Source organism: Sinocyclocheilus anshuiensis, unplaced genomic scaffold (genome assembly GCF_001515605.1).
Source record: "Sinocyclocheilus anshuiensis isolate Anshui unplaced genomic scaffold, SAMN03320099.WGS_v1.1 scaffold145, whole genome shotgun sequence".
NCBI classification, from domain to species: domain Eukaryota; kingdom Metazoa; phylum Chordata; class Actinopteri; order Cypriniformes; family Cyprinidae; genus Sinocyclocheilus; species Sinocyclocheilus anshuiensis.
Window position 1 is genome coordinate 1,795,727 of NW_015537973.1, and position 17,270 is coordinate 1,812,996.

Here is a 17,270-nt window from a genome sequence, read left to right on the forward strand (position 1 = left end):
CTTTAGTTAACGCTTCATTTTTGAATAATCACTTTACAAACAGATTCAGATATGTGTAACTCAAATATGTCAGTATATTAACATTGTATTTATTTACATATAATTTAATGACATAAAAGCATTGTCATGTAGCATGTCACCAAAATACCACCCGATAAATCTTTTAACACCATTTGCCACAACAATTTTGCTACAACATTATTTATTTATTTATATATATATATTTTTTAAAAAATACAGTAAAGTTCTGGCAGCTGCCATTTTGATTTTACCATAAATTTAAAAGAAAGAAAAATTAAATCTAACAGTTCGTTATTTTTATGTTTTATTATACAGGACATGTTTTGTGTTGTTTTGGGTCAGGGGAAGTAATAACTTTGAGCATGCAAAATAACACTTGCAAGCGCTGTGCTGCTCCTCGATGAGAATGAACTTCGCATCCCGAATGAAAACGTAAAACAGAGCCAAACCCATGAGCTGCTTACAGTCGCTATCAGCCAGAGTACGATGATGACGACGAGCTTGTGAAAGTCATTCGTCAGGGTTCGGCGTTAGTCATGGATGACCCTTCATTTATCACTGATCCGGTGCTGGATACAGACACATAGCGCACTGATTGGACGCAGCGGGGGGACCAGTAGCGCCGAGCCAGATCCAGAGCTGAGGAAACACACTCTTGCGCGAATTATCTGTACTCTCGCAGCGCTTTCAGGTAGACATGCTCGCGCGCATTCCCGGCTTTGTTTTATCTCTGTGAGGAAACAGCGGCAGCTCGTGTAACTCCGTATCTCGGTGTTTCCGGACGGTGGCGGCTGATATTCGGCATTTACGCACATGAGCGCTGGACACATCGATCACCCCCGACCAATCTCCTCCGTTTGCTCTTGCTTTCAGAGAGGAGAGAGAAACATCTATCTGACAACATCTGAGTGACTCTCGCGCTCTCCGGACTATCGTTTGGACGGGAGTTGCTGTTTGAAGCGAGTGAGGAGGACTTGTTTTGCAAGAAACATCTCTCTGTTTTGTCTTTCCCCGAAGTTGACCGTCGTTTAGTGAAGTTTTGTCAATGGGATGCTGAAACACATCAATAGCAGGTAAGAACACCGATGACCTCAGCATGTGCGAACGCTTACTTACACATTCGTTACCTTTTTTTTTTTTACAGAGAATAAAACAGGGCAAGGCAGGGCAATTAAAATTTTATTTAAAAAAAAAAGCTTGCTTTATTTTTTTATTGTCAGATAAAAAAAAAAACATCATCACATTACTAATGCAGATTAACATACAGAGAAAACAAGTTCGTCGTATAAAATGCATTACTTTCAGAATGTATAGCTTAGCCAAGCGCATGCTGAAGTAAATCATAGTAAAGACAGTAGGTACACACAGGTTGTAAATGTGTTCACGTGCGGTGCTTGTAAGCTTCACTGTATATTAATAAGAGCACACGGAGTTTCACCGTCGTTGTAATAACTTCATCTACTTGACTTTTCCGTTGTCTTTCAGTGAAAAAAAAATGTGTATGTACAGCCCAACAGCTTGAAATTGTTTCATATAAATAATAGTTCTTAGCTCTACACTTCTGACAACTTATATGCATTTACTGTAATGACGTTAAAAATTAACAGTGTACTGCAAGTAGATGATAAAGACGTCAGATCAGTAAAAAAAAAAAAAATAAAGTTATATATGAAATAGATATAAAAAATAAATAATATAAGAATGACAGGCTAATACCTGCATCTATATAACTTATACTTCACATTTTAACTCTTTTTTTATATTAATCTTACTGTGTAAGATTGTGTTTTACAAGCAATTACAATAATTGAAATAATACAAATATAGTTATGAAGGTAGTTGTATTGACATTGTTACTGTATCCTATGTGAACAATATTACAATATCCCTCTGCTCAGATTACATGTGTTAAAGTTGTTTGTGAGTGTTTCATACAGACCTGCTTTATCTGAGGGAAACTGCTGTGTACAGCATGAACTAATTCACCTCCACGCTGTGCTGAAGATGTCTTAAAATAACTGTTTTTCAGAACATCTGTAATCGTTAACTTACCTTCTTCACCTAGTCATTTTTCTTTCACTACAGTTCTTCTCTCATGTTTGTTTAAGCTTTATTCTCAGCTCTGAGTGAATGCTCATTGATTGATCATAACCATAAAAAAAAAGTTAAATGCTTAGCTGATGCTTATAAACAAATATTCTCTCATAACCAAGTTTTTTTGCAAGTAAAAAAAAGACAGTACACTTTCACAAAACACTCACTGGCAGTAGTTTTTTTTTTTTTGGTCTGTGTATATGTGAGTGTGTCTTCTGAGCAATTTTTTTTCTTTTATGTTTTAGAGATAAATGTAATATTTGATGTCAGACAAATTACAACATTTGCTTTGGTGACTTTGCGACATATTGCTTTGGTGACTTAAATGGCAGTAAGGGTGTCTCTAAATTACTTGTAATGTCAAACTGATCTGTACATAATTGAGCCAAACCTCTAAAGCGCATCATGGATGTGTAGACTACTCAAACACTTATACAGTATTCCAAAAAGCAATAAGATAAAAAAGGAAAAAACAGGTTATCAGTTAAATTTTACTTATGAACACATACCTGGAGGTTGTGTTTCGACAGATAAAGAAGAAACAACCTGACGTACACACACACACACACACACACACACACACTGACTGAAAACAGTGTAGAAGGGAGCATGGTACTGAGGTATCACCATGTACTGTAATTGCGCTGAAAGCTGATACTGATGATAGTGATTGGTGAAAGATTCCTGGCCCATCCTAAATGGTCTTTTGTTTAAATGTTAGTGTATATTGCCCGCTAAAGTCATGGACATGAACAGACATTGTCTCCCATTGGATCATGCTCCTGGACTGGTCTCTTATGTTATATTCAGTTTTTAAATATCTATATTCAAAAACATGTTTCAGTCTCCTGATTGTTTTGACTGGTTTAGGCCTTCTACTGGGGGTTTTAGCAATTTATTTTATGGGCGGTATTTTTAAGCATGTATCTGTTTCTATTTATTAGTATTCTCTAGTTTAGGTCAGTAAGGTCGATTTGATATTGTAATCTGTGACAGAGACTCAATCATTTATATATGTTAAAAATGTTTGAGATGCAAATATGGGCGTTTTGTGGAAATTTGATGTTACCTGTATAATAGTGTCATTTTTGTATGAATAGATGTTCATGCCTATGCATGTTTTACTTTTTTTTTCTTAAAAAAAACATCATAGGAACATTAGAAAATGCATCTGCAAGGAGACTAATGCATTATGGACGATGTACGTAATAAAACGAGGAAAGATTTAGCATTGCTTGTGTGTGTGTGTGTGTGTGTGTGTGTGTGTGCATGCAGAGAGACCTTTGACTAATCTGAAGTGTAGCTGAAATCAATTTTTGATGTTGCCTTGAACTTGGCCTTTGTTCACTTGAGAGATAGGGAGGGGGGAAAGAAACAGACAACAGAAAAACTTAAGCTGATTTGATTATTTCACATTAAAGTTGGAGTGATTGATAGGAGCACTTTCAAACTCTGAAGTGTCATTTATATCATGACAGAAAGAGCTTTTTTTTTTTTTTAAAGACCCGTGGAAGGCCGCAGCGTGTGGGATGGAGAGAGTGTGCACATGTTTGATCTCACATCAAATAAAGGAGCAAGAAGGCACCATTTTTTACTGTAATGATGCTAATATTGTCACATATAGTGGCCCTCTTTCCCTCATAAAGGCCAGTACAGATGTTATTGGCTGGGGTTGTCATGGTAATGGAATTCACAGAGGCTGGATTGATTGACAGAACCTGTCCAGTGCGGCCAGATGTTTTATCATCTCCTTGTTGCTTCTGCTTTCACACCTGCTTAAAAGTCAGCATACATATCATTTCATTATTCAAAGCCCAATTAGTCAGTGTCTTCGTTTTAATCATTCCCTGTCAATGGGAGGCATGACAGCTAATTGCAGAAACATTTATTTTCATGTAATTTAATTTTCAAGGCAATAAGACTCTAACATGATTAATAATTGTCAGGAGCACAATGATTGGGACCAGATAAATAGGCATTGTTGTTTTGACACCGGTGTGTGTCTGTGCATGTGAATGTGACTTACTTTCTGATGGTATAGGGCTGATTCACCAGCTTGTTAAATGCAATGCATGAATAATTGGGAGTTGGCATTGCATGTACACACACACACACACACACACACACACACCAATGAGGCCTGAATAGCTTGTAACATTTGGAGCAGGCTCATTGCTGCCTAGTCATGCTGAAAGACGAAGACACTGGTGTTTTTGCCGGCAACCCAACACCAACTCAAAGCTCACTGACTTGAGTGCACATGCCAAACGACAGCCGGAGAACCGCGGGCCTCATGCCTCTTACGACGTTCTTTTGTGTACTTGCTACATAGGTGCATAATTGTAACGTATCAGGAAGAGAGGTGTGGAAGCATATAATGTTTGTGACTTGTGTGACTGGATGGAATGTTATACGCGACCTATGCAAAGCTTAATTAAAACGTCACGCGGCAGCTCGAAAGTATTGATGTGCCACTGTTGTGCCGCTTAATTGACACTTTGAGGGATGCACTTTCACTCGTCTGGTAACGGTCGGAGTGTGCTAATATTTCAGAGAAGAAAGGAATTGTCTGTGTTTAAGACCCATCCCCTTGACCTAGACTCTTTAATGCAAAGCCTTTTCTTTTAAGTCTGTCACTCTGATTTATGCTCAACTCCTCAATGCATTGAAAACGCAGAGAATACTTCAAATAGGATTATACACAGGCACACACACGGACACACACTCTGGTTTGAATCCACTGTATAGAGCCGGCCAAAGCTGTAAATAGTTTTTAAATGGTAAAACGGATTGCGAACTGTCTAATAATGCCGTTACAGACAAACAAAACGAATCCATTCTCATGGAATCTACCAAAGCATTGTTAGGCGAGTGTGACGCTACTGTACTGGACACCTTTTCACATTGTCGTCTCCCAACAGACAATGTTGACTTGCCAGCCGAGTGTTCAGTAGATGGTGGCTACTTGTGTTTGCTGGGAATTTGAGGAGAGCTGCACGGGTACCAGGAAATAAAAGGTTTCAGTTTGTTTCAGAACAGCTGGACAATGAGGGAATGCATTTTTTCAACGTTCAGTAGGGTTTTGTGTTTGTGTGTCTCTAGGTCGCTGTACTTGGCTGATCGGTTTATTTTTCAGAGGGGTGAAAGCCGCTCGCAGCCTTCCAGAAATTCTTTTTTCTCCCCGCTTTTATAGAGAAAGAGTGGCGAATGACCTCTCCTTGTGAGCCGCTATGAAAAATTCATAGTCTCCTCCCTCTTCGAACCATTATGTCAGCATCTAAAAATACTTTATTTCACACTGGCGCCTCTGTGATGGTCAATGATAAACAAACTGCAAAAACCACCAGCTCAAGCTGGCAACACTTTGGGATTGGCAGATAAATAAATAAAACTTTCCAGTTGCATCAAAAAAGTTGGACCGATCTGGTGTGTTACATGCAAGCGTATGTCTTTTTGGTGAAATATGCAGTGCGACCAGTGTGGAAGACAAAGATTGTGTGAATTCTGTCGAGTGTGAAATAGGGAAATAACCGTCAGCTTTTAAGTAGGCTCCACCTCCAACCTTAAATCTGTTATGTTTTTTCCCCCCTTCTTCTATCTTTTTGCCATCTTGTGAAAATTTCATCAGATTTATATTTGACAACAGTTATTATACAAGGCGGGTTTGGTGGTGTTATGCTGTGCTATAGGATTTGCTGCAGAGTGCCCTCTGCCAACTGTCGAATTATGCGTGCCAAATAAATGTATGATAGTAAAGGAAGAATGAGTAGTCAATGGTAGTTGATTCATTGAAGTATTTGTGTCTGTTTTTGAAGACTTTTGGCTATTATTTATAGGATAATTGAGATAGGAAGATAAGGATCAGAATGTGACAAGCTGGAGTCACATCCAGATGCCTGACATTTTTTTTAACACTTAACCTTCATGTTGTCTTATAGTTTATGTACTCATATAATGTGCCTTTACCACGTATGACTATTGTATGAAACACCTGCATTTTTAGTTAACTGTGGATTGCACATTAAATAACTTGCCTGTTTTGACAAGTACATTTCATTCATCCACTTTACATTCCTTGACATTATTACATCTGTTTCTTAGATTATCTTGTATTGATTTCGTTCAAAAAATATGTCCAGTATTGATATATATTGTACTGTTTAAAAGTTTGAGGCCAGTAAGATTAAACAGTATTTAATGCTTTTGAAAAAAGTCTCTTAAGTTTACCAAGGCTGTATTAAATTGTTCATTATGCAAAATAATAACATTGTGAAATATTATTAATGTGTTTCAATTCATGATTCATATATTTTAAAATGGAATTTATTACTGTGATTGCCATTATCCCAGTCTTCAGTGTCACATGGTCCTTCAGAAATCATTGTAATTGCTCAAATAAAATTTCTTGGTTTTGTCAATGTTAAAAACAGTTGTGCTGCTTAATATTGTTTGTGGAAAACATGATTTTCTTTTTTCTTTTTTAGAATTTTTTGTTGAATAGGAAGAAATCTTTTGTAACATTATAAATGTTTTTACTGTCACTGATCAATTGAATGCATCCTTGCTGAATAAAAGTATTACTGTAATCTCTTTCAAATAAATCTTATTGCCCCCAAACTTTTGAACAGTCGCACGCGTGCGTGTGTGTGTGTGTGTGTGTGTGTGTGTGTGCATGTCTGTCTTTTGTAGTTCTTTTATAGTTCTTCTCTTTTTCACAAGGTTAGAAATTCATTCCTGATGCAATTGTCCTCTCCTATGTCTAAATGTGTGTCCTAGTCCTCTGCTCCGTTTGTATGTACCTGTGCGTCCTTCGTGGAGCGCCGAGTTCGGATTGGCTGACGGCATACCTGGCGTCAGACACTTTTATAGAGTAGGACAGGTCAGTCATCTGTGTGTCCGTACCTTACGACACCCACCTTACGACGCTTCACCTTTTAAGTTCTCACACGCTCCACTCCGCTGCAGCAGGACTTCCCATCACAGGCGGTCTACTTCTTCAATGACCTCTTAAGACCCTAATTCATTGGATTCGAGAGCCAGGTACGCTTTGTACTCCATTTTTGCAGTTTATCATGATTGTATGGCCTTTACTAATAAATATGTCATCCGTTTAGACTGTCAAGATTTAATAATGTGAAATTTACAGTTTAAAATGCTTTCACTGCTGAGGATGTAATACAATGCCTTTAGTGATAATTTACAAGGCAATAAATGATTGAAGGGAAAATACTTAGAGCAAGTCAGCGGTCATAGTTCACCAAGCGCCAGATGCTGTGATATTTTATACTTCATTGTTCCTATTTTGTTCTCATGTGTCCGCCAGTATCTTGTTGGGCATCCATATTTTATGAATGCCGCAGTAAATAAAATGGAGGCCGCTGTGTGTAAGTGTGTGAGGATGTTGGAGGGAGGGATGTAAACATGAACCGTGCTCTCCCGTGGCGGAAGAGGGGTTCGCGCAAAGGTCTTTCTGGTTCTTGGTGAGGCCATCAGTCTTCCCTTTTGTCACTGATACAGCCAATCCAACCCCCCCCCCCCCCCACAACCGTAACCTTTTAAGTCCAGCTGCAGCGTTCCACGGCAGATATGTTCATTAAGGAGAAGAGCAATGCTTTTGTTTCCCCATCAGCAGAGGCTGCTGGCAAGCGGGGTTTTTATTCAAATAAGCACCCACTTGATCTCACAGCAGCTCAGGTGGAAAGGTTGTGCCGATTTAAATGTGTTTTTTCCCCGCTTTGTCATTTATGGGGGCTAAATTATAGCCATTTTAAACGTATAAAAAATGAAAAAAAAAAAAGAAATCAAAATTCTCGCTCGCTTCCTCTGCATCATTCCTTTCTCCAGTCTCCCTTCAGCTGGACCGTTTCTTTTGTAGACGCTGTAGAAATTCATCTTGCGATATGTTGCCTGAAAGTGCTCGGTGCACCGTAATTTACCACATAATTTATTAGCTCCTTTTGCGTTTTTTTTGGAGCGCGAGGTCCAGAAATTGAAACGGAACAGTCCTCTTGATAGCTTTCTTTGGATTAAGTTCACGGAGATGGAGAGGCCAGGATGAGGGATTCGTCTTTCTAATGGCTGTGATGACATTTTTTGCCACTGTAATTTATGTGTGTTTCAACATAACTTTATGAGCACTTACTTTTGGAATGCAGTAACCCCCTTTTTCCCATTAGTTTCAGCTTTACAGGAAGGCCCACTCAATATTGCTTTAAATACCATATGAAAACCACCAAATTATAGAATTATATTTTCCCCTAAGTGAGGAGGTAAAAGGGCCATCATATATAATTCATGCTGAATGATTTCTGTAAAAAAGGCGTTTGAATTAATGCGAAGAACATGAGAGGTTGACTGTCTGCGCTTGTATGCTACAGAACATGGCAGGTAGTGTCTCCAGCCAATCAGATCCTTTGGCTCTCAATACGAGAGGAGGGGGTGAGAGACACATGAAAGACGTAATGAAGGTTAGTGAAATGGAGAGCAATACATCTTGCACATTGAGCTCGCTACTTGTTAAAGCGACAGGGCCTAACCAGAAAGGAATTTGCTTGATGGATGAATTTTACCCGTCTAATGGATACAAGCACTTGAAAAATGAAAACATCGATCCGTTCCCCAAGTTTTTCCATCCCTCTAATGAGAATGGGTGTTACGAAATATTTTGAGAGGGGAGAGGGGACAGTCTTTTGCCCGATGATTCAGAGCACATGTATCTCGGGTTTCAGTCACAGCTGAACTGCCGCTCTCTCTATTGTATATATTATAGGAGGAAGAGAGGACGCTCGATTTGTCTCTCTATTGATGTGCAAATTCAGAATGGGTTAGATATTTCCTCTGTTATTTCGCTGGAGCTTTCTTTGAACCCCGTTAGCCCCCATTCAAAGTGAACCAAAAATATATTTTTCTGCTTGTTGCTATGGACACAGTAGTTTACTCATGTTAGCTAACTTCACAATGTGCTATTGTTGCTTTCGAATTTGTATGGAAATTTTAATTTGTGTTTTCGTTGTCACTAGATCAGCCGTTCTTAACTAATGGGTTTCGACCCAAAAATGCCTGGAGGGTCTTTTCCTATAGGGTACCAAACTTTGATATAGCAAAATGAGTAGGCTTATCAACTTGTAAAATTAAGGAGAAAACACTTCTTTTTTATTTATTCTTCCTATTCTTTTTTTTATTGTTTATTTTGTTGTTGTCCAAGGCCATCCTTCCAGTCAAACTCTTATTTTTGCACAAATTCACCTATCACTGACCTAATGTTTCAGCCATTATGTATGAATTTACAATTTTATAAATTTTCAGCAAATAATTGTGCATATTTTAAGGGCTATGGTGTTGTGATATTATGGTAATATTTATCAGGTAATAGTAATAAGTGTTAATGTTGTTGTTTTTTGTCTGTATAATAAATAACTTATTTTATAAAATTTTTAATTTTAAATTGTATCGACTATGTGTGGCTCATGAGTTTCTAGACACTTCTCGTCAGGTGTTAGTAATGTGTAATTAAATTTCATTTTTTTAAATGTATCATTTGTTTTTTTTTTCTGCATGAAAAATCATTTTACTAATTGCAAAAATGTAAAATATTGCTCTTAAAGCAAAAACTACAAAAAACAACTGATGTAGTGAACATATGTATACTTTATGTATATATTTTTCTTTCTTTTTTAATGGAAGGAACATTTATTTTGAGACAAGAAGCAATTAACAACAGAGTAAGGAAGATTGTATTGCTCTTCTGATAGTTGTTCTGTGTTACTATAAAGGTAAAAAAGAAAAGAAATCAACATTTTGTTAGTCACAATGGCTGTTTATTGCAGCGGTCACAGCTTGTATTCCTTCTGTAAAGTCTCAAAGCGCTGTATCTTTATCTGTCCCGATTGGTAGGCGATTGGCTGCGGTCACCGAGCAGACGGGGTGAGAGCGTGAGGCCATGATGATGATGGCGAGGGCGGAGAGAAGTGAGATCCAGAGCTCGCTGGGTGCGTGAGCAGGCCGGGCTGAATGTCACACACCTCGCCCCCTCCACACACACTTGTGCGGTGCTCTCATGGCACACTGTTAATTAATCTGTAGCTTCCAGCCAGACGGGCACAGCTCACGCAGCCAGCTGGGAGATGCTTTAGACCGGGCGTGCACTCCCTCTGATGGCTCACTCTGCTGGCACTGTCTGCCAGATTACATCAGGTGTGTGTGGGTGTGAGCCCTGCTTGTGTGTGTTTGTGTGTGTGAAGATGGGAAAGAAAAAGAAAAAAAATAGAGTGGGAAAAAATAACATTGATTTCCTGGTCATTGTACAATGGCCTGGACTGAATGGTCTGCTGAAAAGGGAGAAATCCATTTCCTTTGGGAAGGAGAGAGAATGTTTCCTATACAAGTTAAGTTGCTTTCACCAAGGAAACTGAATGCAAACCTTAGAATTAATAGAATATGTTAGTTTGCACTTTATTTAGTCAAATTGTATCTTTCCACGTTATGCTGAACTGGGTGATTCTGATTAGATTTTTAGCAAAAGCAGGATTTTAGGATGTATCTTAAAGCGATAAGCCAGTAGAGACTGTATTTTGCAAATATTTGACCACAGGTAAAAGGGTTTTAGGCATGACGGAAGCAGAGTATGTTATTATTGAATTCAGATGATGTGCTCTGTGTGACTGTGTGGCTGTGTGGCTTCATCGTTGCTCATCCAATGAGATTTTAGAGTACAAGAACAGAACAAAATTGAAAAAAAGTGCAACTGCAATCCATCAGATGCTACTTTAATTTAGGCCCAGATTTCATAATATCTGGAAAATTTATTGAGGTTTTGAAAGTCAAAACTAAGGTGTAAGAGACTAAAGAGGTAAATTCAAATCCTCTCCACATGTAAACGTACTTACTGTCCTTTATGTTGTTCTACCCACATTCCTTAAATAATCAGAGGAGGTGCTGGACTGCTCGCTGGTGCCTTCAGCACCATCCAGCCGTAACCCGCCAGTAACGGAGAGATAATTTCATCTGCAGGGTTCAGTGACTGCTCAGCACACTCCTCTGTCATTAATGACGGAGTCCCAGGCGAGTGAAGAGTGAAGGACAATGGGTACTACATTGAGACAGTTGGCTTGCGATGCATTTGCATGGCACTAAGTGCATCTCAATGTAATTAAGATGGACGGCAGTAGAATGTACATTAGACTGCAGTCAGATACACTTTATGAGCCGAAGACACTGATTGAAGCCACATAGTAATACAGCCGCTCATAAAATGACTATGTGTGGCTCACGTGCGGTTTGACAAGTTTTTTTGACATGCCAGTCTAAACTTTCTTCTTGGACATCAGTTACTGTAGGTGTTACAAATTAGGGTGTTTTCACACTTGTTTTAGTTGTAAAGGTCTTGACAACATTACTTGTTTTGTTTTGCATTCGTATAATGCTGAAAAGTGCTGTTTTAGTATCAAGTTACTAGTTTTATTAATGTTTTGAATCAGTTATATTTTAAGGTTCTTCTTAATTTTATGTTCAAATTGGAGTAATTTTGTTGCATAGTTTATTTGTTTGTTTTTTGTATGTCTACATAGCTTTTTGTTATTTTTATATCAGTTTTAGTTGTATTCAAGTTAAACTAAATTAAAATGAGAAATGCTTCCTTGGCAACTAGCTGAAATAAAAAATTGCTATATTGATGATTGGTGCTATATTGATATTGGTGATGTTCCTGCTTTCTGCAACTTGTGTTCTTTAAGTGTTTGTCTGAGACTGATATCTAATACACATTTTTTTATTATTATTATTATTTAGTATATTTCATGGTATTAGTTTTTGTTTCAGTTAGCTATAATAACCATGATGACAAATAATTTTGGCCTTTGAGTGCCGTACAATGATGACACGCAGAAGAGATGAACTGCCTATTTTATTTTAATAAAGAAAAAATAATAATAACTACAAACAGAAATTCAAAGCTTTCCCTTCAGTGTTCTGCTTCAGGCTCAAGAGTTTAACCTGACCAATTTGCAATTCAAAATGTAAAATATAAAAGAAATTTTAACAGAAATGTAACACTTTTGTTTTCTCTGTACAGGTCTTTTTAAGCCCTAGGCTGTCAGTTGATTAAAGATTAATTACAATTAAACTTGTGATTTTTTTTGTAGTTAACATGATTAATCTAAGACAACTAAATTTGCTGAAATTGACTTCTAAATAAATATCTTCATATCATAATCATCACTTTTATGTTACCGTAATGTTCAATTGAGTGGAGGAGTTGATCCATTTAATTAGGCTCTGAGTTGGTTATTTTAAAGCAGCCTAAGTGTGAAAAAACTGTTGCATAGAGCGTGTCAGTTTTCATTCTCTGGTTTGGCACAATCTAATGCAATAATGGGTTATTTTTATCCATTGTTGTGTTTTCAGTGGTTGCCAGGTTACATTGTTAACCAGATGATGCTTCTAACACCTGGACGAGGGTGTTGTCGAAACACTCACTTTGTTTTACTCGTAACATGCATTATTTGAGGTTTTTTTTCAACACCCATCATCTCAGAGGAGTGGTTTAGGTGACTGTGTTGTATGTTGTGAGATGTACATCTCTTCACGGAGCCTGTAAGTGAAGAGCTTTCAACAGCCTTTCATCATTCTCGCCCCTCCCATGAGCTCGACTGGGCTTCTCCAGCACTCCCGTTCCCTCAAATGGAGTCTTATGTTCCCCACACTTCTTTCCTGCATCTTTTTCCTTTCTTTCTCACCGTTGACATGGCGACAGCTTGTAAGCTACAGGTGTCCGTGCTTGTCAGAGTAATGGTGGAAATAGACTCTTGTGCTCAACGAGAGAAAATAACCACTTCACCAAACAGGACTGGTTTAAAAAAACTAAAATCCTCCTTATAAACCCATGCTTGGCATTTGAAGGTTTGCATCTTTTACTTTATTGGCAGTGGCTGTATTTGTGTCAAAAAGAGTAAAAGATTGATAGAGTGTCGTACTCAGAAACCACTGCCCCATAGCACAGTTAAATCAGCATCTTAGAACTATTAGCACACATCTTATTGCTTAATTTGAAACACAAACAACCCTCCTCTTTCTTTTGTGGTGTTTCTCTGTCTCTCTTCACAATAAATCGAGATGCTCCTTTGGTTAAAAACCACAAGCAGCATGATATGATATATGTTGTTGTCTGTCGTGCAGCGGAAGAGTCCCACGGCACTCTAAAATATTGTTGACTTCAACATTTCTGCATTTGTTCTCAATTTAGTTGCCCCCCCCTCCCCCCCTTCATTCTCCCAAGTGGGCACATTGACATTTTGAACAAGATCAGGCCTACCACTGGTGCTCTTACAGTAGTAATTAAGAGGAGGGTCTGTCATATCAGTGTTCTGATTCAGTCCTAAAAGAGTCACCACTTATCCTAATCTGTGGAGGCAAGTTTTGCAAAGTACACAAAAGTAGTTGACTTCATTGTTTTTTATGTAAGTGTTATCTGCAGCCATTGAGTTTAGATTCATTCTTATGTTCATTCCTCGTTAAGCAAACATTCCCTGCAAATTTAAAAACAGATGCTCTGTTCTAAATCCTAGTGAGCTGCCTTGCTGCCCTCTGCCTAGGCAACATCCTGACGCTCTTGGGACCTTGTAAGTGACAGATTTGGAACACTCAACATAGGCAGCACCAGATACAGTGGACTCGCAATTGATTTCATGAGATTGATGGTCGCATTTTTCTAGGCTAGCAGCATTATAATTTTAATATGTATAATCTACTGAGAAAAACAACATAAAAATATATACATAAAAAGTTCTGTTTTTTTTTTTTGAAAGACATAATTGTATTCAGTGAGGGTGCATTAAAGTGACAGTAAATATTTGTACATTGTTAAAAATAAATATATTTCATATAAACAGTGTTGGGGAAAGTTGCTTGTTATTGCAATATTGTGTTACTCTATAAAAGTAACTAATTGTGTTACTTATTACTTTTTATGGAAAGTAATGCATTATGTTACTCACCTGGGCTAGACTTGCTTATTTGTTTTTTAATAATAAAAAAAAAACTCAGAAATGAAATATTTTGCAACTGTAAAGTCCCTTTCACACCAAAAGTGAAATTAATAAGCCTAACAAAGTAAACAAACAAAGTAACTTGCTTTTCTTATTTGAAAAAGTAACTCAAATATTTGGTTGTAAATTTAAAAATAATGCGTTACTTCACTAGTTACTTGAAAAAGGTAGTCTGATTATGTAACCCGCATTACTTGTAAAGCGTTACCCCCAACACTGCATATAAATATTTTCATTTCATCAAGTTAATTATGAATCACGGTTTTCACAAAAAAAAAAATGTTAAGCAGTAAAACCGTTTTCAACAATGATAATAATAAGAAATGTTTCTTGAGCAACAAATCTTCATATTAGAATGATTTCTGGAGGATCATGTGAGGTAATCACTGCTGAACATTAAACTCTGCCATCATGTGATTAAATTACATATTAAAATAGTGTTTTTTTTATTACATTTTATATCATAATCATATTTTTATTTTATTTTACAGTTTTACGGTTTTTACTGCATAAGAGACATTAAAAACATTAAGACATTAGTATATGTACATTTTTAACTAACACTAAACTATTTTCTTTCAATATGACTAAACTATTTTTTTTAACTGGCAGCATAATTTTCTGACCTTTTAAAACAGTTCAGAGCAGGCTTACAAAACCTTAAAATGCTGCCTTTATAGGCTACTCACTAGGCTTTTGAAAAGCCCAAATTATGTCATATACTGCCGAAACACTGTTATTTGTATAAAACGCTTAGTATCTTAGAATATCTAAGCATCAGCATCTAGAGCTCACCTGTTGAATAGAGAGCTCTGATAACAGCGCTCAGGGCTATAGTTGTGTTTTCTAATCTTTTTGACCTTTCTAGAGGTGAGTGACAGGTAACAACTGCGAATGATTCTGGTTTTGTGAAATGTGCATAACAGATCGGATGCAATGGAACCGTTAGATTTTCACTCCGGTAAGGTCATTATTGCCCCCCCTCCCCTCACCCCTCTTTCTTTTTTTCACTTCCTGCTCGTTCGTCATCCCTGCCAAGCCTCTCAAATGGATGTACTCCATTATCAAAATTCAATTTTTGCCTCCATCGCTGCGGTCCTCTCGTAGCAGTGCGGGCTGTTCAACCAATCCTCCTCTCCGCCTGTCTCATCAGCATCTGCTGCAGGAGGGCAAATAGTCTTAATTGTGTTTGGTGAGAAGCGACCACCGCATGACTAATGAGCCCTACAACCCCGCAGAGAAGCAGCGCTGCAGCAAGCACCCCAGCATCTCCAACCCTCTGATGACTTTCCACCACAGGGACTGCAGGGTCTGGGTCATGCTGGTGGGTCAGGCATTCTGTGGTTGGGTAACTGTCTCTCTCTGTATAGGGTCTGATGAGCAAATGCGATTACAGAATATAGGCCAAATTGACCCCCTCTACTTAATGATGGTTCAGAGGAAATGGAATGAGACCGTGTAGGTGTGTTTGTGTCTTTTCTGGGATATCAGTTATCACGTAGACTTTCTGAAAAATTGTTCACAACTTCCAAACTCTTTATAAAATAATGATTTTATTTTATTTTATTTTATTTTGTTTTGTATTTTATTTTATTTTATTTTATTTTATTTTATTTTATTTTATTTTATTTTATTTTATTTTTTATTTTTATTTTAGTTTAGTTTAGTTTAGTTTAGTTTAGTTTAGTTTAGTTTATGATTCCCAAATTTAACAAGAGTTTAATTTAGATCTAGAAGTTTGCCATAAACCAAGAAAGGCAAATTAAATGCCTCCATCCCTAAAAAGTGTTAAAATAGAAAATGAAAGTTAAATAAAAATAAATAAATAAATAAAATCCTAATCTAATCATCATAAATATCTATCATGTAAATTTCTGTTAATTTATTTGAATGTCAGTACTATTTTTTTCTTGTAACTATTATGAAAACAGTATTCAGTGAAGAGCTAAAACAATGTCTGTGTATGGCACACTGGCCAAAGTATATTGTTTTTAATGCCGTGGTTAATATTTCTCTCACATCTGTCTCATTAAATAAATAATTTAAAAAAATGCATGACTGGTGCTAAGCCTGAAATGTCACAACTTGTTATTAAATGGACTTAAAATATGATACATTTCTTCTCTTCTTGCTTCCAGCGCAGTAATATGTAGCAAGCTGCCAACAGGCATTGAGGGTTAGAACAAAGTACAATAAAGAAATGCTCATCAAAAATGTTTTCTTTATTCTACTCTAATTGACAGCGTCACATTCAGAATAAACAAAGAGTGAAGTAACTAAATAAAACCATTGTAGCACAAATGACTAAATGATGTACAGTTCTACATTTCTTTTGTCATAAGCATAAGGAGTAAGTACTGAAATAAAGATATGATAGAAAAATTATTACATTTAAATCTGACATATTTAATAAGGTGTTAATCAGACCTTTTTAAATGTCAGATTTAAAATGTAATAATTTAATACATTTCCGTATTTACCACATGATATATTTAAAGAACAAAAAAAAAAACTGCTTATTGACTTTGCTGTTTATTTAGAATATTGACTGGTTAAAATTGTGACAGACAATAATGCAACACTTATTACACTCTGTTTATATCAGTGTCTCATCTGAGAGTAATAACTGTGTGCATAATCTTTGCATCAGTTGGGAAAACAAGTGATGTGACTTATATTACAGTATGCCCTTCTTCATTATTGTTATGATTATAATTGAATGATCATTGTTAGAATATAATTTGCAACTGCATTTTTAGGCTCTTCTTACTGCAAATGTCACTGTTGATAGTTGACAGAACTCATTCAGCATGTTTTTCAGTGCTCTCTGTGATCATTTGTTCAAGGGTATTTATCCAATCCTATTGAAAATAATGGTCCACTCTCTTTAATTTAATACGAGGGGCTACAGTAAATGACAAAATGAAATATTCGTATTTAAACACTTCACAGGGCAGACGTTTGTCTCCCTCCTCTCAGGCTGTCTAACATAAATGCCTCTTGTTTGCGTTTGAATAGGATTTGACCTTCAACCCTACACTTTATTTTAAAACGGACAAAGCAGGGCAATTAGCTGAGCACAGCCCCGTCTTTCCCAGTGTCCTCAAGCGTCCA

At 37.0% G+C, this 17,270-nt stretch overlaps 1 protein-coding gene across 6 annotated transcripts in view; it reads left to right on the top strand.

Annotated features, from left to right (window-relative positions):
• The first annotated feature begins 444 nt into the window (after positions 1-444).
• The window catches only part of tenm3 (teneurin transmembrane protein 3), a 297,565-nt gene continuing 280,739 nt past the window's right edge, over positions 445-17,270 (top strand). For all 6 annotated transcript variants that reach the window (XM_016463794.1, XM_016463787.1, XM_016463801.1 and 3 more), the window contains exon 1: positions 445-1,094. The gene's annotated coding sequence lies outside the window, so the exon portion shown is untranslated. The remainder of the gene's footprint in view (positions 1,095-17,270) is intronic.